The following is a 26,292-nucleotide window of genomic DNA, read 5'->3' as shown; positions in this document are numbered from 1 at the left end:
TGCGTCTGTACATTTACGCTGCTGTGTTATCGCTCCAGAGGCATCTCTAACTGTCTTTGACACATAACATTTGGGAAAAAATGCACAGAAAACGTGATGAAAGTAAGAGCAGTGTTAGTGTTCATCTGCGCGGATGTGTTTGTGTTAGAGCTCTCACCGTGGCTGCATAAAGCTTAGGTTAATTTTGTGAAACTGTAAAAAATCAACTGCTTTCACAAGAGTCAAATTCAATCTCGGACGGGGCTCTGAGATGTTAAAGAAATCTGTGGCCCCAGACCTCACAATGAGGGATCTATTACACCGACTACCAAAGAAATGTTCTTTTAATTAGCCACATTTATCTTTTTTTCTATGTTTTGACAGAATTTCTTACATAAACATACAGCACAAAGAGAGACTGACACACAAAGCATGCTCATTTTTATGTTTGACAGAGCCACTCGGAACAAAAATAAAGGTGACCTTGCTGTGCCGTTTCGGACTGTAATGGGTTGCTCTGTTTCATGCGTGAGGTCATATCAGCAGCACCTGTAAGTACATAATAACAGATTAAACGGATGAACCTGAAAGGCCCTATGAAATCAAAAAAAGATTTTTGTGGCTTAGAGTTTTAGTCCATGTGTGTTAACTTTGAGGGCATCTTCATGCTAGTGTATTTCTAAACATTGACTAAATTTACTTTTATGTGTGATATGCATTTCAGTTCTTTTTTTCTTCTAGGAAAATGATACAAAAATACTGATGATGGAACAGTCGTGTTCTGTTTTGGTTTCGTTTTTCCTGTTTGGCTTTTTTAGTTCTCATTGCTGCATTCTATTGAACTATGGACAAAAAGCCTATAGAAGCTAGTTTGCGGTATTGAAATAATACAATTTAAAAGATAATTGTGACTTTTTATCTCACAATTCTGACTTTTTTCTCACAATTGCGAGTTTACATATCACAATTCTGAAATATAAACTTTTAGTTGCGTGTTATAAAGTCCAATTCTGACTGATTTTTTTTTCTCAGAATTGCGAGTTATATCTTGCAATTTTGACCTCATAACATGCAATTGCGACTTTATATCATGCAATCCTCACTTTATAAATCACAATTACTAGTTTATATCATGCAGTTCTGACTTTATAACTCACAATTGTGAATTTATATCTTGCAATTCTCTGAAAAAAGTCAGAATTGCGAGATGTAAACTCACAGTTGTGAGAAAAAGTCAAAATTACCTTTACTTTTTTTTCTTTTTTTAAAATTCAGTGGTGGAAATTTTTAAATAAAATGTTTAAACCCACCGGTTGGGTTTGTCCATATTTGACCCAAACATGTGTTGAAACAAACCAGCATTTTTTTTTTTTTTTTAGAGTTGTTTCCATGGTTGCTAATTAAGTTACACATCTGTTTTGTTGATTATTTCCCTGTATATATAAGCCCTCAGTTCTTGGTTTGGTGTCATCTATGTTTTACGTGGTTGTTTTCTATGATTTTTATTATTCCTGTGATCTCCTACGTGTTCCTAGTTGGACTTGTGAATAAAGATAGCCACAGCATGACGGATGACTCATCCTGTACTAAACAGATTTTTGTGCAATCAAATGCTCTCTACAATGAGAATGTTCCTCATTTGAGATTTTTTTCTCTAATGGGGTGGTTCAACAATCCCTGCAGGGTGTGTTGTTTTGTTGAATTAGAGCTAAATGAGAAAAACTATGTAGGACTTTTTTTTTTAATGTTGCATTTCTGTTGTTGCTTCCCATCAATGCTGACCACATGTTACTCATCTTATGACATGATTGTTAGTCACATCATTCTCCTTTATGTGAAATGCCCATAAAAAAGACTCAATCTCTATTTTTGGAACATTTTTTTTCTACTTTGGAGCAATTTTTATTATAATGATTGTTATATTATAAATATTAACAATTAACTATAATTATATTACGATACAGCACTAGCTTCGAGTACCTTATTGCTTTTATAAAACAGTTACCACACAATACAAATAATAAAGCCAAAAATATGTAACAATGCATCTTTAATGAAGTAAACTCTTACTAAAAGCCTTCCTTCCGCCGGAAAAAATAGTCCCTGACCGTGAACAGCAAAATAAGTTACATTATTACGCCATTAGATGGTGGCAAAGACTGTCTTTATGAGTGTGTCAGTCAATAGCGAAGACTTTTACATTGAAAAGACTAAATTGTTGTGAACAACATGGAACAAGACACAACTGACAAATGCTTTGACTGGCGCTGTCAGTCACGGGAAAACCCCTTAACTGTTAAAAGGACAGGATAATACATAAGACATTTAAACAGATTTTTTTATTATGAACATAGGACTGACCTGAAGGAAAATGCTAAATCTGAATGCAGGTAATAAACTCGTTCACTCCATCTTTTTCTCACAACACTCTTCTACATAATACAGTAAGGTTCAATGAACAATATCAATTGAGAACATACAATTTACGTTCTGTAAGTTAGTAATACACAGAACCGTGGGGTGAAGCGGTCATAGCCCCCAATTATTATTACTATTTTTTTCCTCGAAAACCTGAGGTAGGACAGTATTGTGAACTTGGCACCTTCAGCTTCAACTATCCCCCACCTGTATGTCTGAATGTTCTCAGCTGCCCGTCTACATGATGAAGTGTTTAGCCTAAGTAGGTGCAGAATCCGATTCCATGTGCTCTCTCTAGAATATAAAACCCAACATGACATCCAAACTGAGAAGCATTACATTTTTCCCTCCTCATTACTAATGTTTATCTGTTGGATTTTATCACAGTCTGTTGTTAAAGGTGCCCTCGAGTGAAAAATTGAATTTATCTTGGCATAGTTAAATAACAAGAGTTCAGTATATGGAAATGACATACAGTGAGTCTCAAACTCCATTGTTTCCTCCTTCTTATATAAATCTCATTTGTTTAAAAGACCTCCCAAGAACAGGCGAATCTCAACATAACACCGACTGTTACGTAACAGTCGGGGTGTACGCCCCCAATATTTGCATATGCCAGCCCACGTTTCCAACATTATAAAAGGCATTAGACAAGGGCAGCCAGTATTAACGTCTGGATGTGCACAACCAAATCATCAGACTAGGTAAGCAAGCAAGAACAATAGCGAAAAATGGCAGATGGAGCAATAATAACTGACATGATCCATGATAACATGATATTTTTAGTGATATTTGTAAACTGTCTTTCTAAATGTTTCGTTAGCATGTTGCTAATGTACTGTTAAATGTGGTTAAAGTTACCATCGGTTATTACTGTATTCACGGAGACAAGAGAGCCGTCGCTATTTTCATTTTTAAACACTTGCAGTCTGTATAATTCATAAACACAACTTCATTCTTTATAAATCTCTCCAACAGTGTAGCATTACCCGTTAGCCACGGAGCACTATCAAACTCATTCAAAATCAGAAGTAAACAATATAACAGTATACAATACTCGCATAATCCGACGCATGCATGACGAACACTTTGTAAAGATCCATTTGAGGGTTATATTAGCTGTGTAAACTTTGTTAAGACACTGTTCAAGGCAAGCATGAGCTCTGTGGGTGTGGACCACGGGATTTAAAGGGGCCGCAGCATAAAATCGTTTATAATGATGCCCCAAAATAGGCAATTAAAAAAATTAATAAAAAAAAACTCTATGGGGTATTTTGAGCTGAAACTTCACAGACACATTCAGGGGACACCTTAGACTTATATTACATCTTTTAAAAACATAATCTAGGGCACCTTTAAAGCAGGCTCTGATGTCACATGGCTTATTTTGGCACAGAGGGGGGTGACCACCACAGTTGTATTTGGATCATGATCATAAAACTCATATTCTGTCCTGGATGGCTTCTCTGTCCATGCAGGCACTCCTCTTAATACTAAGTTTTTTCACAGTAACAAAGTGGAATAATAACTGGTGATTGCAGCTATTGTTGTGTTCAACACACAAAAAAAATTGAGTTTTGAGAGCTGGCCTTTCCATGCAAGAAACAAAATGGGTCACTGGAAGGAAAGATTTACAGAGAATCACGATTAAGTCTTTCAGACTGGTTTTGTGAACTGAATCAACTGATTCAGTTAAAAAGATCTGACTCAAAGGTAAGATTTGATCATGAATCTGCTTAATTCTCACACAAAATGATCATGTGGTTTCGGAAGATTTGAAATGTCTTGAACTTGATTGAACTGGTGATTTCAACCAGCAATTTTTGTGTGCAATATAGTGTACATCAGTTCGCCAGTTTGTCTGAGGCTAGAAGGATATAGTGCAAAAAAGAAGTGAGAAATGTGATGGACAGAGATTGAGAGGAGAGAAATCGTGCGTAAGGAAATAAGAGAGGGAGAGAGAGAGTATGTGTGTGTGCTCCTCCAAACACTTCTCCTTTACAATGTACAGGTGTTGCTTGTGGAGTGTGGAATGGTGGTGAGGCCTGTGCCATTCTCTTAGCTGGCCGAGATGGCGTAATGGGAACTGCCAGCTGTGATGGTAATTACAGCACCACTGAAGAGGATGGGGGCTGTTTTTCTTCAGGGGGCTTGCAGCTGAACTGATTTTTCATTTACATGTTTTAAATAAGATGAAGGAGCTCCCCAAATGGGTTTGAGCCATGCATTAGCGAGAGTGGATACATGCTATTTTTCAAGTGTTGTTCTTTGTCACCGGCGGATTGTTTTAACGCACCTCCATGCTTGGATCTATTAAAGGAATGAGGTCTGGAGGAATGCTCAGGAAACGGATATAAACCTCAGCCCATGCATTTCACAAGGGACGCATTGATTAGGAAATGCTGTTTTGATTAGTCGATAAGGAAGTGCTTTATTAGTGGTGTTAGCTAAGGCAAGTATCACTATTATTATTAGTGATGCGACCATAATTCGTCCTGTGTCATTTGTGCCATAGAAATGAATGATACCTCAAATTGTTTATCGAGGAGAGGTGTGCGATTACCTTTCTAAGCGATCAGACTTATTTTCACCTGCCGGACGATGAAAGGGGAAAAAACAGACTTTAATAAAGGTCATGAGTCATGTATAACGTCCAGAATATTTGGCGTTGGTTTGCCAGATACATTTTCTGCAAAATGCGCACAAATTTTAAAGACGCTTGGGTTACATAATGGCTTGCATTACACTCATTAGTTCTGACATGATTGAAAGTAGATTGTATAATTTCATAGTCTAAAACTTGAAAACTGTTTAGCCAGAGAGGTTACGTTAAAACTAAAAGGGTTACTCATGTTGCACTAAATCTGAATACTTTCTTTCTCCTGTGGAACACAAAAAAAAATTGGGGTTTTGAGAGCTGGTCTCTCTTTTTATGCAAAAACAATGAGTAGGAGCTTAGATGCTTCAAAAAGGATGATAAAGCACCATACAAGTATCATAAAAAAATATTGTAGAAGTAGCCTAAATGATTTCTGCCCTAAGTCTTCTGCACTAAACCATACTTTGTTTGAGGAACAGACAAAAGTTCTTGATTTGTGAACAAATTCACAAATTAATCTTTCAATAAATCAGTTCACAAAACTGAATCACAAATCATGCTAATCTGGTTGTTGGATTTGATTCACTGACACCATGATCAAGGCACTGGAGGGAAAGATTTACAGCAAGTCACGATTAAATCTTTCAGATTTGTTTGTGAACTGAATCAAATGATTCATTTGAAAAGATCTGACTCAAAGGAAAGATTTGGTCATGATTCTGTTAGTTGTCTCAAGAACTTTTGTGAACTTTCTTTTCAAGTCCCTTTAAGAGAGCACAGGTAATTGTGAAATGAGAAAGTTGCTTGGCTGTGACTTCTGAAACCTTTCAGTAATGGCATTAAGACTGAGCACTTCACCGGCAACCGTGCCAAACTAGAGGAGGGGAGAGACCAAGAAGCTGAATGTATTGCAGATGGCACAGCTCTATTCTCTAACCAAACCATCTGGAGTTTACTTAAACTGATGACTTCATTATCAAACTCTGTTGCCAAATACTACTTCTGACATGCTCACACACATGATGACTGACACACACGTTAATGTTGACAGACAGACACACGCATTGGCATGATTCAGTGTATGGTACCCATAATGATGGACCGGCTTGAAGACGAGGGCACTGTATGAGAGTGTGGGTGTGTTTGTGTGTGTATGTGTGCATTCGATGAGACTTTGGCATTGAAAACGGTTTAAGCTTCGTAATTTGATGACATAATAGTGTAAAACAGGCGTAAGTGGCCTGACCTCTCTCTCAAAGGTCACATAGAAACCTCCGCTGACCCAGCCTTGTGAGTTTGTGCCTCAGCGTCAGAAGTAATGGTTTGACCTACTGTAATTTGTTTGAGAGGCCTCCTCTGAGACACCTGCAGGAACTGGGTGGGTGCGGGCAAAAGCGGCCAAGTTCTTGCCAATTAAATCATCATGGCACCAATTTTTCCAGTGCATGCCCTTCCAGCACTGAAGTGTTGTGGTAATTGATGTTCATGACATCAGAACTGCGTATTTTTGTAACCCGTATTAGATTTGTTGTACATGTGGTTTTGGCTGATACATTTTTTCTCATACAGAGCAGCTACTGACTGAGGACTCTAACCACAAGTTATTCTGCAGACCTGAATGAAACATATGCTTTATTTAAAGGGATAGTTCACCCAAAAATGCAAATTATCCCATGATTTACTCACCCTCGAGCCATACTAGCAGGGCTTGACATTAACACCCGCCAACCCGCCAAATGCGGGTAGATTTCCGCTGTGGCGGGTAAGACAGCCACTCCCACTAGCCACTTTGGCGGGTTGAATATAATTTCAGCCTACAGCCATATGAAATGTAGCTAAGCTCGTCGTATCACAAAATTACAATTCAGTCACAGTTCTTTATCGATTAACTTGCGGTTAGTGAAGGCGGGATAGGCGGAATCGCGCTGAATGGCACACAGCAGAAGCGCTCGCGTGCGCGCTCTCTCTGTCGCGCGCGATCAGTTCTCCTTGCGCCTGAATACACGCACACACAGATGTCAAAATGCATCGTGTGAAGTAGCCTATCTCGCGTGAATACAGTCAGCTATGGCTTAAGTGGACGTAAACAGGTGGGTAAAAACTGGATGTGTATGACATCCATGCATTCAGCAGCACCCAAATAAATACCTGTATGTCATTAATGTTAATCAAACATCATAAAATGTAAAAAAAAAAAAAAAAAAAAAAAAAAAGTATACATGCTAAATAAACATATCTGAAAAAAAGATTTTTTTTAAAAAAAATTACTATTTGTAATTTTGCTTCTTTGTTCTTTTTATATAGCCTAACAAAAATAGCCTAACTGTACATTCCAGCTGATACATACAATGTATAGTCTTGATTTGGGTGGTCAGTCTACATTTGTAAGTTTGAAAGGATTTTAAATCTTGTAAATCAAGTAAAATGACTCAAAATCTAGTAATTTAAGCATGCCAAAGTCAACTTTAATCATATAAAATGTAATTTCCCAACAGCAAAATTGTGGCCAGTGAAAATGCTGAGTGGCTAGTAACTTTGGAAAACCACTAGCCACAGTGGCTGGTGAGCAAAAAAGTTAATGTCAAGCCCTGCATACTAGGTATATATGTTCTTTCAAACGAACACAATCTGACTTAAATTAAAATCCTGGCGCTTCCAAGCTTAATAATGGTAGTGAAGGGGGTGTGAGATTTTGAAGCCAAAAAAAGTGCATCCATCCATCATAAAAAATAATTCGTACGACTCCAGAGGGGTTAATAAAGGCCTTCTGAAGCGAAGTGATGGGTTTTTGTAAGAAAAATATCCAAATTTAAAACTATATTAACTATATTAACTAGCTTCCGGCAGACGGCCAAACTCATTTTTCTTAGAAAAACCCATCACTTCACTTCAGAAGGCCTTTATTAAAGGCATCGCCAAAAACAACCACGGCGACGTAAAAGTGCATTACCAACGCCGACAGATGAAAGGATTCAATGGAATCAATTCAATGGAATCAATTCAATGGAATCAATTCAATGGAAAGGATTCCGGAAGAGAAGACAATGCTGAATAAAGTCGTAGTTTTTGTTATTTTTGGACCAAAATGTATTTTCGATGCTTCAAAAAATTCTAACTAACCCACTGATGTCACATGAACTACTTTGATTATGTTTTTATTACCTTTCTGGACATGGACAGTTTACCGTACATACATTTTCAATGGAGGGACAGAAAGGACTAAATCTAAAATATCTTAAACTGTGTTCTGAAGATGAACGGAGGTCTTACGGGTTTGAAACGACATGAGGGTGAGTCATTAATGACATCATTTTCATTTTTGGGTGAACTAACCCTTTAACCCCTCTGGAGGCGTACGAATTAGCCCCCTTCACTACCATTATAAACCTCTGAAGAGCGAGAATATCATTTAATATAACTCGGATTGTGTTCATTTGAGAGGCTCCATCCATCCATCCATCCATCCATCCATCCGACAAGTTTAAAAGGTTTTAACAAGTGGTTAATTAAAGACCTTTTCACAAAGTACTACACAAATTGTTCAGCAACACCAAATCTGATGTAAATGTACCATTCACAACCATTATAAACCTTGGAGGACTAAGGATATTTTTAAATATATCTTGGATTGTGTTCGTCTGAAAGAAGATAGTCATATACACCTAGGATGGCTTGAGGGTGAGTAAATCATGGAATAATTTTCATTTTTGGGTGAACTATCCCTTTAAGTCATGCTGTGTATTTTCTGATTCCTGAATGGTGCGAATAGGCCTTTTACTAATTTAACTCATCTTTTATACTATAAAACAAGCACACGAAGTTACTGTTACTATCCATTTCTTTGGCACTTTAAACACCACAGAATCGTCCCTCTCTCATGCTTAAATACACTTAAAAATGAATGTCATGTTTCTAAAGCTTGACCCAAACTGGGCTTATAAAATACACACAAAGCATATCAGTAATGTTCGCATTGCGCCCACAAAGCCTACCTCTGTGATTTAGTACATTTTCATTGAGATTACGTTCATATATTATTGTGAGCGTAATTAAAGAGTTCTCCTTCTCCGTTGTGCTTCTTTTACAATCCCTCTGTGTAGGGGAGTGGACCCAGTTAATTGCGTGCACACTTGTAACCATTGGCGTAATCATGGAGGTTTTTTATTTGACCGGCGCACAGCACCGGTTTCACACTTTCTCCCCACACGTGTGAGGCCTCCAGGTGTCATGCCCTCCTCCAGCCGCCTTGGACCCGTCGCACAAGCTCAACGCAGGAACGCAAGAGTGGAAAGAGAACCCAAAAGGTTCACAGGCCACTTGATTATGAGTTGGCGGACACAGCTGCGGTTTGTGCCACTTCATTAAAACTGTCATCTGCTTCACAACATATAGCAGAGGCACATGACATTATGGGATGTGTGCAGTTGCAAAACCTTGGTGGTGAATGGAAGACTGAATCCTTAGGCTCACAAACACTGAGGCAAGTTGTCACATTTTTGACTCCAGTAAATATTTCTTAGGGTCAAGGTTTTTTTTTCAAAAACATTCATTGTAGATTTAGCAACAAAAAAGCTTAATAAGAACTGACCTTTTGTGATAGCATCCATCCAATACAAAATCACTGCTGGAGAAATGCATTTGTGTAATTGAACTTTTGCCTCAAAACCTTATACTGAGTTAACTTCCTTGTGTGACAACTAGCCCCAGTCTCTCCTATATGGTTCATTATTGTGGCATGTTATGATTTATATTGCAGTCATCTACTGATATAATGTATTTACTATGGTCGTAATACTCATTTGATTCATGTGATTCATTCACACTGTACCCTGTAGAATAAGCTTGCAGGGAATGAACCAGGTTGGGTTACGCTGACATTTATAACCATTAAAATGTTGGCCTAGCCAGACTTACATGAAGTCAAACATTTAACACATGTTTTCATAATTCATATTTTTGTATACACAGTTGTGACTAGAATAAACTCTCCAGTTCACGATCACACTGACATCTGTATGCAATTATAAACATTTGAAATAAAAAATATATATATATTAATAAACCCACAAAGAAAAACCTCTAGATTATTTGGTGTATCCTGATAACTTGCTAAAGATGCAACAGCACAATGATGTACAGAATAACTAAATATATACATTTTTGTTCCCTTTTTTTGAGGCAGAGTGCCTGATAAATGGAATCTGACACAGGGGGGTCCGTGTGTGCCGCAAATGCCCAGAGGTTGTATCAGTTTCTTTTCCTAACTAAATATAAGATTGCATTTTGTTTATAAAAGAAAGTGAAGTACTCATAAATGGCATTTGTCTGTGGCTGCTCAAAAGTTTGACTAGGAGCTGAACAAAGAGAGCTGTCAACCAGTCAAGGTCCCACTTCATAATTAACTTCTCCTGGGGCACACTGACCATGTGGCCACACAGACCACAGTGAATATGAACTTCCCTCGTTTGGAATCCCATTCTACCTCAGAGTAAAAACACACAAAAAAGGTAATGAGATAATGGTAGTAAGATAATGTTTAAGATAAGAAATAAAATCACATTGTGAGATATAAAATACACTTACAAGAAATTAAGTTGAAACATTGTCTCAACTGCAAGGTTTAAGGTCATGTTGTGATAATATAAAATCACGTTGTGAGATATAAAATTGCAACTGCAAGATTTAGTCACATTGTTTTTTTATTTGCGAATATACAAAGTTCTGTCATGAAACTCTAGATGTCGCAGGCTGATAGATCCTTAAAGGTGCAATATGTAGGAATTTTGCAGTAAAATATCCAAAAACCACTAGGCCAGTGTTATTTAATTTGTTCAGTTGAGTACTTATAATATCCCAAATGTTTCAAACTATTTGTAAATTGTGAGAAAACTAATTATTGTTAGATAGCTCAACACGTTTAGTCTTATTGTTTAAATCAAAATTTCTTGATTTTTTGCGAGTGCCATGCTTTACCATGCCTCAGAGAAAAACACTATTTTGTGAAGTAGCTAACATAACATAATCGGATGCAGCTTTATTTTTAGTAACAGTAATACAGAATTTTCTCCATCATACAATACATTTTAAAATGAAATGCATGCCATGTATCAACACAAGCTATCCAGCATTTAATATGATATTCTAATATCAATCTAGCTTACTGCAGTGTGCAACAAGTGTCTCACAGCAGCCGCTGAGCAAATGCACAATGTAATGTCATAACATTTTCAACACACTCAAATGTATCTAATACAGTGCCCTCCACAATTATTGGCACCCTTAGTAATTATGAGCAAAGGCGGCTGTGAAAATAAATCTGCATTGTTTATCCTTTTGATCTTTCATTCAAAAAATTCACAAAATTCTAACCTTTCATTGAAGGAAAACAGTTGAAAGTGGGGGGAAACTCACATTATGAAATAAATGTTTTTCTCCAATACATGTTGGCCACAATTATTGGCACCCCTAGAAATTCTTATGAGTAAAATATCTCTGAAGTATATTCCCATTCATATTTACATTTTTAGCACACCAGGGTGATCATGAACATGAAATTGTCCAGCCATGACTTCCTGTTCCACAGGAGAATAAACATGAGGAAACACAGCGGCCAAATTCCCTTAATCATTCATCACAATGAGTAAAACCAAAGAATATAGTTCTGATGTGCAGCAAAAGATTGTTGAGCTTCACAAAATAGAAAGTGGCTGTAAGAAAATAGCTAAAGCATTGAAAATCCCCATTTCCACTATCAGGGCAATAATTAAGAAGTTCCAATCAACTAAAGATGTTACAAATCTGCCTGGAAGAGGATGTGTGTCTAAATCGTCCTAATGTGAAGTGAGGAGGAAAGTTTGAGTGGCCAAAGACTCTCCAAGGATCACAGCTGGAGAATTGCAGAGATTAGTTGAGTCTTGAGTCTCAGACAGCCTAAAAAAAAATGTATCAAAAGCACCTACATCCCCACAAGTTGTTCAGGAGGGTTTCAAGAAAAATCCTCTGCTCTCATCCAGAAACAATCTCCAGCATATTCAGTTGTCAGACATGACTGGAACTTCAAACTGGACTGGCTTCTATGGTCAGGTGAAACCAAAAAAAAGAGTTTTTTGGCAGCAAACCCACCAGATGGGTTTGGTGCACACATGAATAAAAAGTACCCCATGCCCACGGTTAAATATACTGTTGGATCTTTAATGTTGTGGGCCTATTTTTCTGCTGGAGGTCCTGGACATCTTGTTCAGATACATGGTATCATGGATTATGTCAAATACCAACAGATAAAAAATCAAAACCTGACTGCTTCTGCTAGAAATCCAATAATGGGCCATGGTTGGATCTTCCATCAGGACAATGATCCAAAGCAAACATCGTTCAGCTCCCACAACACTCGGTCCTGCTCTGCTTCATACTACAGTAACGTTAATAATCGCATCCATGAGCATGATTTCTTTCTTAGTCCTATCCCGATTCTTTTCCACTGGCTGTGATGTGAAGACCACATGTCCCAAGATTCCGTGCTCAAACTTGGCGTCATCAAGCTATGCCTTTGTTTTGAATAGGCCTCTAGCGGACAGAAAATCTTACATATTGCACCTTTAACTCAATCTGCTTGCTATCACATCATTCTCTTTAGGGCACAGCTGATTGGTTCCTGCTGTATCAGTAGCCAGTGAGCTTGCTGCACAGCATTTAAATACTTGGTTAGCATTTGCTGTAGCAGTTGCAGTGCACTTTCAGAAACCCTTCACCTTCCCCAGCTCCACCTGTATCTGCTACGGGTAATTCATGTATGCAATATTGTAAGGCAAGGCAAGGCAATAACAGCAGCAGCAATGTTGCAGATCTATTCCACCAAGACCAAACATATCAACATTGTCATATCCATTACCATGCCAAACACTCAGAGATATGACAGAATTATATTTCACAATGCAACTTTCAAACTCACATTAAGACTATTTTGCAGTCGCAACTTTAGATGTGAGACATTAAATCTCATAATCTTCATAATTTGGTTCACAAGTCCCAACTATAAGATTTTATGTCACGTTTCAAAATTTGTCTGACTGTTTTTCTTTGCGAATTTATGTTTTACAATGTGACTAGATCTCACGTCACATTATGAAATATAAATTCGCAATTTGTGAACTATACATTCTCAATGTGACTTTAAAAACCCAATTACACCAAAGACGATAGCTATAATGATAATAAATAGTTCTAAAATCATTCTAAATATAAAAGAATTGCAGAGTCCACACCACAGCTAACTATAATGGGAACGAGAGAAACGATTATCATTGGAATCTCTTTCAGAATTTTTTTTTTTTTTCCAGCTGATGATCAATAAAACTAATCAGAATCCATCCAAAGAGCTCGAGCATTTAAAGCGGCAGATGACAAAACTGCAGAGCATTATCATTTGTTGATGTGGATGCTAATATAGTTATCGTTATGGTTATCTTCATAGTTATCGCTCTTGCTGTCTTAAAGCGGAACTCAGTAAGATTTGCGAAGCTCCCCCTACAGGTTCCTTCAGTGAATCACACTGTCGTAAATACTTCAAGCGCAGCTCTGGACTACAACGACTAAAACGCTCACCAGCACAGTAGTTTTGCAAATACAGTACAAGAAATCTCAATGGAGGTGGGTAATTTCCGAAATTGTCTTATAAAGTCATAATATATACATTGTTTTTGATATATACATTTTGTTTTTGAGGTGAGATTGTGTCGGGTCGGTGCAGCTCAACTTGCAAGTGCTGTTTTCTGGTGTAGACGTGCCAGAGGGGGTTAGTGCACGCGTCAAACACACCACTACAAGTCAATTAACCATCGTAAGGACTTAGAAAACTATTTATGAAGGTAAAAAAAGTTACTTAGTTCTGCTTTAAGTCTTGAAATCTTACAATCACGACTTGTGAAACAAATTACAAAATCATGAAAAAAAGTTGCAATTGAAATATTTATCTCCCAGTTATGACTTTAAATCTCACAATTTTTCAGTAATTCATTTCGCAAAGTCACAATTCTAAGTTTTGAAGTCATCATTGTGAGAAATAAAGTTGCATTCGGAAGTTATAAAGTCATAATTGTGTTTTTTAAACTATGAGGCAAAAACAGGCTTTCATAGTCTTTTGCTCTATTACTCTTTTCTATTTGAGGAAAATGTGCTATTAGCCTTCCTTGGCAAAGACAGGATTTTTGTCAGCATGGTTTGTTTATATCATCCTCTGAAATCCAACATGCTTGCAACACGAGTCTTAAAAGGATTAAAGTGCTATGGAAAAGATGCATTTGAGTCCTTGTTTGGGTGTGTGGGAGACTATAGTGCATTTAGCCATGTTCTCATTCATACTGTAACAATAACACATTGTGTTGTGAGTAAATATGACCTTCAGATAATCCTCGTAAAGTTTCTAAGAAATAGGATTTTGTGAGCTCGCATTTTTCATGCTGTAAAGTTAATCTCACTCAAATATTAATGAGAATAAGACACAGTGAACCCAGTGGCATGTTTGTGCAACGTTTTTTGTACTCTGGGTGAAAAGTTCAGTTTCCTATATTCCATCTGAACCATGTGGAATCAGAAGGATGCAATAAAAGAAAAGAGTGGATGAATAAGGTAAAAGAGACCGCGTGGGGTGACTATTGAGTCCGGTGCTGAGTGATTTCTATCGGCTCCTCGTTGCCACCCAGGTCTCTCACAAGAACACCCAGACAGGAATTCCAGCGCGGCTTATCAGAGCGCCCCATCTCCGTACAGGAGGAGGGAGTTTGGGGGTTTGTGTGTGCGGGGGGGTCGTTGTGCAAGCTTGGATTAGGTCGAGAGGAAGCGCTCTGTTGGGGTTACCGGTTCATTAGTGTTTACTAACAATCGCTGGATGTCAGAAAGGTCTCAAGAGAAGAAAAGATGTTTAGGAGGAGAGATTGGTTTATGGGGTCATGTCTTACAACTTATTACACAAAGAGATAAAGGATTAGCCTCCCTCTCTCTCGCGTACACAAACTCTCTCTCTTTCTCTCTTTTTTCTCTGTTGCTCGCTCTGGAACTGATCTGAGCGAGTGACCTAAAGCTTGATTAGGTCAGTGTACCACAGCCGCTCTGTGGTGCTTGTGGAGGGGTTTGACTCTAATGGTCACTAATCCAACTAGCATGCTCTCAAAGCATGTGGCTCACTTTCTCTCTTTAGTGCACTGCTAGCTAGAGGTTAAAACCATTAGGTCTTAAAGTTGCCATCATTAAATGTTGCCTATGGTTTCATCAATTGTTGCCCATGGCAGATTTAGAAGCTAAGAGGATTGCAGAGATATCGAGCATCATTTTATAGAGATATTGGTTGCTGCTTCATTAAAAAAGCATTTTTTTATTTTTGAAATACACAAACATGTTGGGTTTCCATGTTTTATGGGGACTTTCCATAGACATAATGATTTTTATACTCTACAAACTGTATAATTTATCCCCTAAACCTAATCCTATACCCCTAAACCTTCCTATCACAGAAAAATTTCTGCATTTTTACATTTTCAAAAAACATCACTTAATATGATTTATAAGCTGTTGTCCTCATGAAGACCAAAAAAATGTCAAATTTTGTCCCCATGATGTAAGGTATACCTGAATGAAATAAATAAATAAATAAATAAATAAATAAATATATATATATACAGTACAGTCCAAAAGTTTGGAACCACTAAGATTTTTAATGTTTTTAAAAGAAGTTTCGTCTGCTCACCAAGGCTACATTTATTTAATTAAAAATAAAGTAAAAAACAGTAATATTGTGAAATATTATTACAATTTAAAATAACTGTGTACTATTTAAATATATTTGACAAAGTAATTTATTCCTGTGATGCAAAGCTGAATTTTCAGCATCGTTACTCCAGTCTTCAGTGTCACATGATCCTTCAGAAATCATTCTAATATGCTGATTTGCTGCTCAATAAACATTTATGATTATTTTCAATGTTGAAATCAGTTGTGTACTTTTTTTTCAGGATTCCTTGATGAATAGAAAGTTCAAAAGAACAGCATTTATCTGAAATACAAAGCTTCTGTAGCATTATACACTACCATTCAAAAGTTTGGGGTCAGTAAGAATTTTTATTTTTATTTTTTTGAAAAGAAATTAAAGAAATGAATACTTTTATTCAGCAAGGATGCATTAAATCAATCAAAAGTGGCAGTAAAGACATTTATAATGTTACAAAAGATTAGATTTCAGATAAACACTGTTCTTTTGAACTTTCTATTCATCAAATAATCCTGAAAAAAATAAAATATTGTACACAAATATTTTGTACAATTGTACACATTAAATGTTTCTTGAGCAGCAGATCAGCATATTAGAATGATTTTTGAAGGATCATGTGACACTGAAGACTGGAGTAATGATGCTGAAAATTCAGCTTTGCCATCACAGGAATAAATTACTTTGTGAAATATATTCAAATAGAAAACAGTTATTTTAAATTGAAATAATATTTCACAATATTACTGTTTTTTACTGTATTTTTAATTAAATAAATGTAGCCTTGGTGAGCAGACGAAACTTCTTTTAAAAACATTAAAAATCTTAGTGGTTCCAAACTTTTGGACTGTACTGTATATATATATATATATATATATATATATATATATATATATATATATATATATATATATATATATATATATATATATATTATTATTATTTTTTTTTTTTAAGTTAGATAAACTCATAAGATATACTACATCTTATGAGTCTTATTTTCTCTTTCAACCTGACCCCCGATAGACATTTAATTTATTTTTTGATAGATTTTTTTAAACATATGTAGGGCTATGCTTATTTTTTTTTATATATTTATTTACATCACAGATCAATCTACTGTAGATCAAGATCTTCAAATAAAACAAAAAAAAAACTGACCCCCAATAGAACAGCAGGCCAGGGTTTCTTGGTGTATTATTCTGAGTCAGCAAACCTGCACCAAATCTCAGCAAGCTTCATTTAGAAAGTAAATGCAGCATTCTCCCTGTGGGGGTTGGGGGAATGCTACCATAAAACTTGTTTTATTACCCAGTTTAAAAGACCATATTTTATATGAACAGTAAATAGGAGCACCTTTCATACTAAAATTGAAAATGCAAGTAATGTTAAGCGTGCACATTCATCTCGTACTGCTGGACTTCAAAGACACCAGCTGAACTTATCTTCTTAATAAAGAAGAAGTTCTGTCAATTTTTTTTCTCTAGTGGAGACAGGTGAGAGGTCAAGGATATTTTGTATTGAGGTTGAAAGGCCTGCTGGTGGACTCACATTTTGGGGGCAATCTTAAAACAAAACACTTCCATCTTTGCCATTCCAGTTTGTAAATAGTTTAATGGATTTAGCCTTATTGAATGATTAAGCCTTATTGATTTAGCCAATTATTTGTGTGCTATTTTTATTTTTAGAAATAGGGGAACATTTCTCTAAAAACTAAAATCCCACTATGATATTTTTTTCTTCTATTAAACTATACTCCTGGGCAAATAAATTAAAGGTGCCATCGAATTGAAAATTGAATTTACCTCGGCATAGTTGAATAACAAGAGTTCAGTACATGGAAATGACATACAGTGAGTCTCAAACTCTATTGTTTCCTCCTTCTTATATAAATCTCATTTGTTGAAAAGACCTCCGAAGAACAGGCGAATCTCAACATAACACTGACTGTTACGTAACATCATTACTATGTACGCCCCCAATATTTGCATATGCCAGCTCATGTTCAAGGCATTACACAAAGGCAGCCAGTATTAACGTCTGGATCTGTGCACAGCTGAATCATCAGACTAGGTAAGCAAGCAAGGACAACAGTGAAAAATGGCAGATGGAGCAATAATAACTGACATGATCCATGATATCATGATATTTTAGTGATATTTGTAAATTGTCTTTCTAAATGTTTCGTTAGCATGTTGCTAATGTACTGTTAAATGTGGTTAAAGTTACCATCATTTCTTACTGTATTCACGGAGACAAGAGCCGTCACTATTTTCATTTTTAAACACTTGCATCTGTATAATTCATAAACACAACTTCATTCTTTATAAATCTCTCCAACAGCCACGGAGCACAGCCTCAAACTCATTCAGAATCAAATGTAAACATCCAAATAAATACCATACTTACGCGATTAGACATGCTGCATGACGAACACTTTGTAAAGATCCATTTTGAGGGTTATATTAGCTGTGTGAACTTTGTTTATGCAGTGATATAGTCGAGAGCTCGGGAGGGGGCGGAGAGTGTGCGATTTAAAGGGGCCGCAGCATGATTCGGTGCATTTCTAATTATGCCTTAAAATAGGCAGTTAAAAAAATTAATTTAAAAAAATCTATGGGGTATTTTGAGCTGAAACTTCACAGACACATTCAGGGGACACCTTAGACTTATATTACATCTTGTAAAAAAACGTTTGATGGCACCTTTAAATAATTTAAAAAAATGAACCAAGCCAAAAGTGGCAAAATATTTAGTGGTCTTTTAATGATCAACCATTTTAATCACAAATCACTGGTCAGGAAATTAGCAAGAATTGCACAAATACTGTAGATAAAGTAACTTAGTGCAGAATAGCCTTCCCCAAATTGTAGACAGCTTTTTACAGGAAGAAGAGTCAGTGTTGCTCGACTCAATGTTAATGGCTTCAAACAGCTCATGAGTAGTTGAAAAATGAAAAATGTTACTTTTAATTTGTGAAAGCAAGCCATTCGGCAGTATTCTCCTCTACTCCAAAGCATTAAATGACAGTGAAGTAGCTCAACAATACCAGCAGCTAACAATGACACCTTTTCCTTCATGCTTCACTGTAGTAGAGATGCATTCATTATTATATTTCTCAGCAGATTTCCAAAGACACCGCTCTGGAGCACGCGTTTTATCATGATTCATCACTCCACACACAACTTCCCATGTTCTGCCAAAAGTTTCATTCTGTCTTTCATGTTTTTCTGGCTTTTTAAGTAGTGCATTTGCTTAAATTTAGCTAATTTGTCAGACAATTAAAAGCTTAGTGTTTAGCCATTTTGGCCTTGTTCCATTTTTTTTTTGCCCAGGAATGTAGTGAACACAATAAAACTGCTTATATTCAAACAAGTATTTTTCATAAATGTCCGGTCAGGACAAGTTGTCAGCAGATTTACCTCCAAAACTCAACCTGAGAAATATTCACTGGAGTAAACAGTGTGATAACTAGCCCCAATCCCCCCAGCTTTTTTTTTTCTTCCTACTTAAAGGAGATTTAATTTGTTGCGCTTCTGTCCATGTGTATTTTAGCAAGAGCAAGTCACCGTAAAGCAATAAGCTGATTTCAGAGTGGTAATGGCTTTTGAAGTTATGTATCCTTGCTCATTCTTTTGCTTCCAGTGGGCCGTGACCCCGTGCTAAGAGGGTGGATTGTGTATACGTTTGTGCCCGTGTGTGTCAGAGAGTGTGTGTGTCTGTGTGAGAGAACAGAAACAGTACAGAGTTGACGGTCAGTGTTTCTGACTTGATAGCCGATTTGCCCTCTTGTTCACCTTTAATCCCTGATGTGACTGACCAGGGAAGGGGTCACAGAATGGTACTGCAGGTTTTAACCCAGATGACTTGATGAACTGTGGAAATCCCATGTAAAATTGTGTCACTCTTTGGCAAACACAAGGCATTTCCTCCCCTGGTTAGTCTGAGCCAGGAAGCAGGTATCAGAAAAAGCATGGTGGAAAACAGCAGAAAGAAAAATATTAATATAATGAGCTTTAACGTTTAGAGCAGAAAATAAAGAAAAATGACTGATGTTAAATTGATGGTGTGGTTAAAGGACTCGGCAAACAAAAATATGTTGTAAGAACATTTTGATAATGAAAGTAATGAAAATGCTATTTCTGAATGTTCTCTGAACGTTCAAAACGTTTAGTAATTTAAATGTTTTAAAAAAATGTTCTTACTTATTTATGCGAACGTTAAAGAAAGATTCAATTTTACTATTCTTCAACCAGCAAGTCAATCAAGTAGAAACATTTAAAAAACGTGGACCAATGTCCAACTAAAGCATTTCAGAAAAAAGGCCAAAAATGAAAATGGTTATGATTTACTCATCCTCATGTTGTTCCAAACCTGTGACTTTCTTCTGTGGAACAAATAAGCACCGTTAAAATGTAATAAAAATGGTCCATACTTGTGCGCTACATTCCAAGACTTCTAAAACCGAACAATGGCTTTGTGTGACCATTTTTTTTTTTTTAGCCCTAATTCTTTTTGAAGTGTTCATGAGAGTTCATGACATTACTAACAATGTCTGATTTGTGAACAGAATGTTCCTTTGAGTGGGATATTTTCAATGAATTTCATGATTCAATTCATAACACGGATCCATTTCTAGAGTTCAGAACTCAGTCTGTGATCTTGATGTATTAGTAAATAATGATTTAAATTTTGGTCTGTTTGTGAAACGGATCTATCGTATTTCTTCAGAAGAGTTGGAATATAGTCACACACACCACTTTTATGAAAATTATGCAGTATGGTGCTTTTGCATCCTTTTTTGGAGCTTGAAAGCTCCAGTTCTCATTCATTGTAATTGCAAGATCACTAAAAAAAAAGTGATCTTTTGTTTTCTACAGAAGAAAGAAAATCATAATGATGCCAGAGTGAGTAAATGAAAGTGAATTGGTTAGTGATATTTTTTAATTTTATTTTATATTTGATATATATTTCATTCAACAGCATAAAGCAAAACATAAAAATAATAAACACTTAATTAGCTCAAGGTTTCTTATATGATTAACACTGGTTTCATGGTTGTCTTAGTGGCACAGGCTGTCTGTGTGTGTGTGTGTGTGTGTGTGTGTGTCTCCTCTTATCAGCCTGAATCACAATAAGACTAATGCTGACATCCTGACGAAATCCAGTGCCTCCTCAAGGTGACAACTCTGCAAATCGCTTTCTGATATAAGCTGTAATAATAACAAATAAATGTCCAGATTTAAGTTTTTTTTTTTCATAGTACAGATAGATTAGATAGATGAGGCCGTATGCAGGATTTTAACTGTCCTGTGTGTATCCAGGACTAATAAATTTGTAAAATCTGGACCTGCATCCAGAACTATTCTCTTGGGAGTTGTAAATTACATGCTCAATAACAAATTTCACAGAATTTTGCTATTTCACAATCGAATGGACTGTGTGTTTAAACAGCTGCTGTGAAACTTCAGCTGATCACTGTCGACTGCCATGTCACAGGATAGTTAGAGCGTAACATTAAGTGGAATAGAGTCTCAGAAGGACAAGTACAGAAAGTTTTGTAGCCTCGATGATAATTTAAAGTTTGTGACACTGTATGTCAACACTTTCTGAAGGAAAAGTTCATATTTCCAAACAGAAATGTTTTCAGAAATTGGGAACAATTAGGCCTGGACTGGGTGAAACTTTTTTTAGGTAATGATTAAACTTTGGAGTCAAACAGATGTGAAAAATTACAAAAAATAGCACTTGTTAGAACAGAAGAATAAAGCATAATGAGAACAGTCTAGTTAAAGATTAACAAATGTTAAAGAGCATCATAAAACTTAGCTACATTAAAATTTATTTCCTGTTATCACCGTGGAAATATTTACTCACATTATCTGTCTTGGATTACAAATTCAAGAATACTACGTTCATGACTAAAAGAGAGAAATTTCACACACACACACACAAACATCGCTGGAGATAAACGATCAAGATAAGATGACCAAAAAGCCCAAATTGGCATGTGGGAAGCCTGGAGAGGGTTAGGTGCAAAGAACAGCCTGGCTAAATAAAGCAGCTCCATTAAGGATCGGAGGCAGGAGTGCCCGCTCTTCAAATCTGCCTAATGGGCCGACCAGGACTTTCATGTGATAAATGTTGTTTATATTAGGGCTCAGGCCCCCTACATTAGTGTCCTTCAAATGCCTCTTGGCCTAGTTGAAGCTGGGTGTTTCTAAACACTTGAGGGTACTCCTATGTAGTGGCTGTTATGGCTGTGTTAGGGCAGGGGAGAACGGAAAGGAATGGTAATTGAGCGGGAGTTGCTGAAGTGGTGGACTGGAAAGTATGTGGCCGTTGTGGTCACCCGGACCAATATGGATCTTACCTGAGTGGGGGCTGTTGAGAGCAAATACTGCCCCCTATAGGTCTGGCAATGCAACTGCTTATCGCACAGTGTGTGTGTGTGTGTGTGTGTGTGTTTGTGTGTGTGTATATTGTGTGCAAATATTAGCAGTCATCATCGATCCATTCCATCAATAACAAATCTGTCATTCAAATAATCAAAATTATATACCCCAAAATAGAATTAGTTAAAGTTTAAAAAACAAAAATTATTCTAATAGATATTCAAAGCAGGTATATAGTTATTCAGCTCTTTTAAAAACAATATTACTATTTAAAAGTAATATTACAATTTTCAGATAAGCCAATAAGAATTGTTTAATTTGTACCAATACTGTTCTTTGCCCAGATTTATGAAATGGTGCTTTATATATAATATATGCCACTTCACAAATTGGGAAAAAAAAAAAAAAAAAAAAAAAAAAAAAAAAAAAAAAAAATATATATATATATATATATATATATATATATATATATATATATATTTTTTTTTTTTTCCCAAATTCAAAGTTTTTTCAAAAGAAATTAATAACCTTTATTCAGCAAGTTTGCATTAAAGGGATAGTTGACCCAAAAATGAAAATTATCCCATGATTTACTCATCCTAGGTGCATAAGACTATCTAAATTTGAGATATATTTAAAATATCCTTAGTCCTCCAAGGTTTATAATGGTTGTGAATGGAGGGCCGCGTTTTGAAGTAAAAAATAATGCATCCATCCATAAAAAAAGTAATCCAGACAACTCTAGGGGTTAATAAAGGCCTTCTTAAGCAAAGCAATGCATAATTGTAAGAAAAATATCCATATTTAAAACTTTTTAAATTCAAATAACTAGCTTCCGGTGGATGGCCGTACGCAGAATGCGCAAGTCGACTTGCAGCGGAAGAGTATCCTTTGACCTGATGTACAAAGTAATGACGAATGCGGAAGCATAGAGCAAAACAAATCACCAGTCATGGATTATAAGTCTAAAACTATATTTTTTAGAGGATTCGATTTCAGAGGGTTTCGATATAAGAGAAGAGGAGCTTAAATTTGTTGCACAGCCCTATTTGTTTGAACCACGAGAGGTGTCTAAGCTTATGATATTCCTACATCCTGCGTCATACATCGCATCAGAGATTACTTATTTGACATAAGTCGACTTGCACATTCTGCGTACGGTCGTCTGCCGGAAGCCAGTTATTTGAATTTATAAAGTTTTAAATATGGATATTTTTCTGATAAAAACGCATTGCTTCACTTCAGAAGGCCTTTATTAACCCACTGGAATTGTATGGATTACTTTTTTTTATGGATGGATGCATTATTTTTGATTTCAAAACGCGGCCCCCCATTCACTACCATTATAAACCTTGGAGGACTAAGGATATTTTTAAATATATCTCTGATTGAGTTTGTCTGAAAGAAGATAGTCATATACACCATTTTTGGGTAAACTATCCCTTTAAATTGATCTTAAATACTGTTTGTTTGAACTTTCTATTTAATGTATCACAGTTTCCTTAAAAATATTAAGCAGCACAACCGTTTTAAACATTAGTAATAATAATAAATGTTTCTAGAGCAGCAAATCAGCATATTAGAATGATTTCTGAAGGATCATGTGACACTGAAGATTGGAGTAATGATGCTGAAAATTCAGCTTTGCCATCAAAGAATTAGATTTTAAAATGTATTAAAATAGAAATCAGTTATTTTAAACTACAATAATATTTTACAATTTTACTGTTTTTGCTAGCTTGGAGGCTCAAATTCAGAACGGGACAAGACTAAGCTAGCCTTGAGTAAACTCTGCCAATCACAATTCGAAAAGTGTTTTCCATCATGTCACGACGCTCGATACACAAGATGCGATTTGCTAGGAGTAGAGACTGGACTCTGACTTGCAAAACAACGACTTGGACGCATGTCTGGTGTTGAAGTTCAGCCTCACACTCCGTTCGGTTATGCGAGAGCACAGCTGCATGGCAGCGCTCCTTCAGAGGTCACCTGACACCGCAGCGAGCCGCAGAACAGTATGGATGTGTACACTGATACTATTATGAATCATAAGAGACGCAGCTTTACGCATATTTGACAGCAGGGAAAGCGGTTTTGGAACGAGTATACTGCAGTCAGCCTGACTAACAAGGTCTCTTTTGGCTTGTGGTTTTGACTCAGGTGAGATTCTCTTGTTGAACAAAAGGAGCTGCTCCGGATGTCACAGAAGCACAGTTCAATAAGCAACGTGAAGCCATTCCACTCGGCACAGTACACAAATTATTACCTCCCAAACTTAATTCAAATCATGGTTTTTCCACAGAGAGGCAGTGTTATGTGACAACAGACTACTCAACACAGTTTCCTAAGAAACAAGCTAGCGGTTTCGTTTTAAAAAAAATATGATTATCTTATAAACCCTTAGGGAGGTACTTGCACACAGAGCCAAATAGAAAAAAAAAGAAACGGAAGAAAAAAAGTGTTGAAAAGACTGACGATGCAGCCCAGGCGAAGAATCGAAACAACACGTGTGGCGCGTAAAAAAGCCCATCACAGTCAATCAGGCAGCTGAGGCTAGTCAGGCAAGAGGGAGGGAAACCCTATCCAACATGAATCTGTCTGCAGAATGAACACGAGCGATGTCACATCAAGCATGATTTTTTTATGTTTTGATACCCCATGCAAAGGCTCTATTTCAACCAGGTGGATGGTGTTTATATGAACCGTGTCTGACAAACAGGAGAGCTCTGATCCTGCTGGGTTATTAAAAAGATTGTTATTCCAATTACAACTGGAAATAATTAGCCTAGAAGAAACTACAGGTCGTTTGGAGAGGCGTAGTGTTTCCTGTATACCGTATGTGAGTGTCAGACTTCTGCAATTGACAGTTATTTTTTAGAGGAAGTAGGATTGCAGAAATCCCAGTGGATATTTGAACTTATTCTTGTGTGTGTGTGTGCTTGTGAATATGCATACAAATGAGAAAGAGAGCCATAAAGCAGAACCAGGAACAGAGAGGTAGACATAAAAAAAAAAACTCACTTAAAGGTATGTTCACCTTAAAGTGAAATTTTTGTCATCATTTATTTGCCCATATGTCATTTTGAAGTCAAGTCACCTTTTTTTTATATAGCGCTTTATACAATAGATATTGTTTTAAAGCAGCTTCACAGTAATAAACAGGAAAATAATGACTAATTAAAGCTGCAAGCAGCGATGAAAGGGCCCTCGCACCCACGCTCACCGGCACCCGGTGGCCTTAGGAAAACTGAACAGTGGGCGATAGTCATTTAAGTGGATAAATAGAGGAGAAATATGGCAAAGTGATTTTGATGCATCACAGTTCCTGCTGCCAGCAGATGGCACTTTGACTATAACTGAATATTGCCATGTAGATGTCTTCAGGCCAGGACTATTATCAAACATGTGAAGTTTGGAGCAGATTGGACATTGTATGCCTGAGTTACAACAACTTCCTGTTTCGTGGCGTTAATCGCATACATTAGCACTTAGCCAAGTGTTGCATGATTTAATGTGTTTCTAGCATGTTTGGCACTTCATGGCATATACAAATGTTTTTCTGGGAGTGAATTACAGTGTAAAGCATGCCATTCCCTGTTGCCAGCAGGTGGCGTTATGACTAACTGAATATTGGCATGTAGATGTGTTCAGGCCAGGACTCATCAAACATGTGAAGTTTGGGACAGTTTGGACACTGTATGCCTGACTTACAGCAGCTTCCTGATGGCGAAACATCAGATTTTGTCAGGCCTCCACAAACACGCCCTTCAACGAAAATTTAAGATTTTCGCAAGTTAACATTGCTAAGGCCTTAAGATTAGACCAAATATGATGTTGATCTGGTTAAATCTCTACGAGGAGTTATTCACAGTGTAAAACATGTCATTTCCTGTTGCTCACAGGTGGCGCTATAACTGTAACTGAATGTTGCCAAGTAGATGTCTTCAGGCCAGGACTCTAATAAAACATGTGAAGTTTGGAGCAGATCGGACATTGTATGCCCGAGTTACAACAACTTCCTGTTTCATGGCAAAACATCAAAATTTGTCAGGCCGCCACGGTCACGCCCTTCAGTGAAAACTCAAGATTTTCCCAATTTAACATTGCCAAGGCCTTTAGATTAGACTGACCAAATATGACGTTGA

General features: G+C 36.7%; 1 long non-coding RNA gene across 1 annotated transcript in view; it reads left to right on the top strand.

The window, feature by feature from the left end:
* The window catches only part of LOC125244248, a 37,711-nt gene that overhangs the window by 8,769 nt on the left and 2,650 nt on the right, over positions 1 to 26,292 (top strand). Inside the window, exons 4-5 of the long non-coding RNA XR_007179265.1 lie at positions 10,179 to 10,237; positions 10,339 to 10,503. This is a non-coding gene — a long non-coding RNA (uncharacterized LOC125244248). The remainder of the gene's footprint in view (positions 1 to 10,178; positions 10,238 to 10,338; positions 10,504 to 26,292) is intronic.

This window comes from Megalobrama amblycephala, linkage group LG13, assembly GCF_018812025.1.
Source record: "Megalobrama amblycephala isolate DHTTF-2021 linkage group LG13, ASM1881202v1, whole genome shotgun sequence".
NCBI lineage: Eukaryota > Metazoa > Chordata > Actinopteri > Cypriniformes > Xenocyprididae > Megalobrama > Megalobrama amblycephala.
Note: the sequence above shows the minus strand (reverse complement) of the source record. Positions and strands in the feature narration are given on the sequence as shown.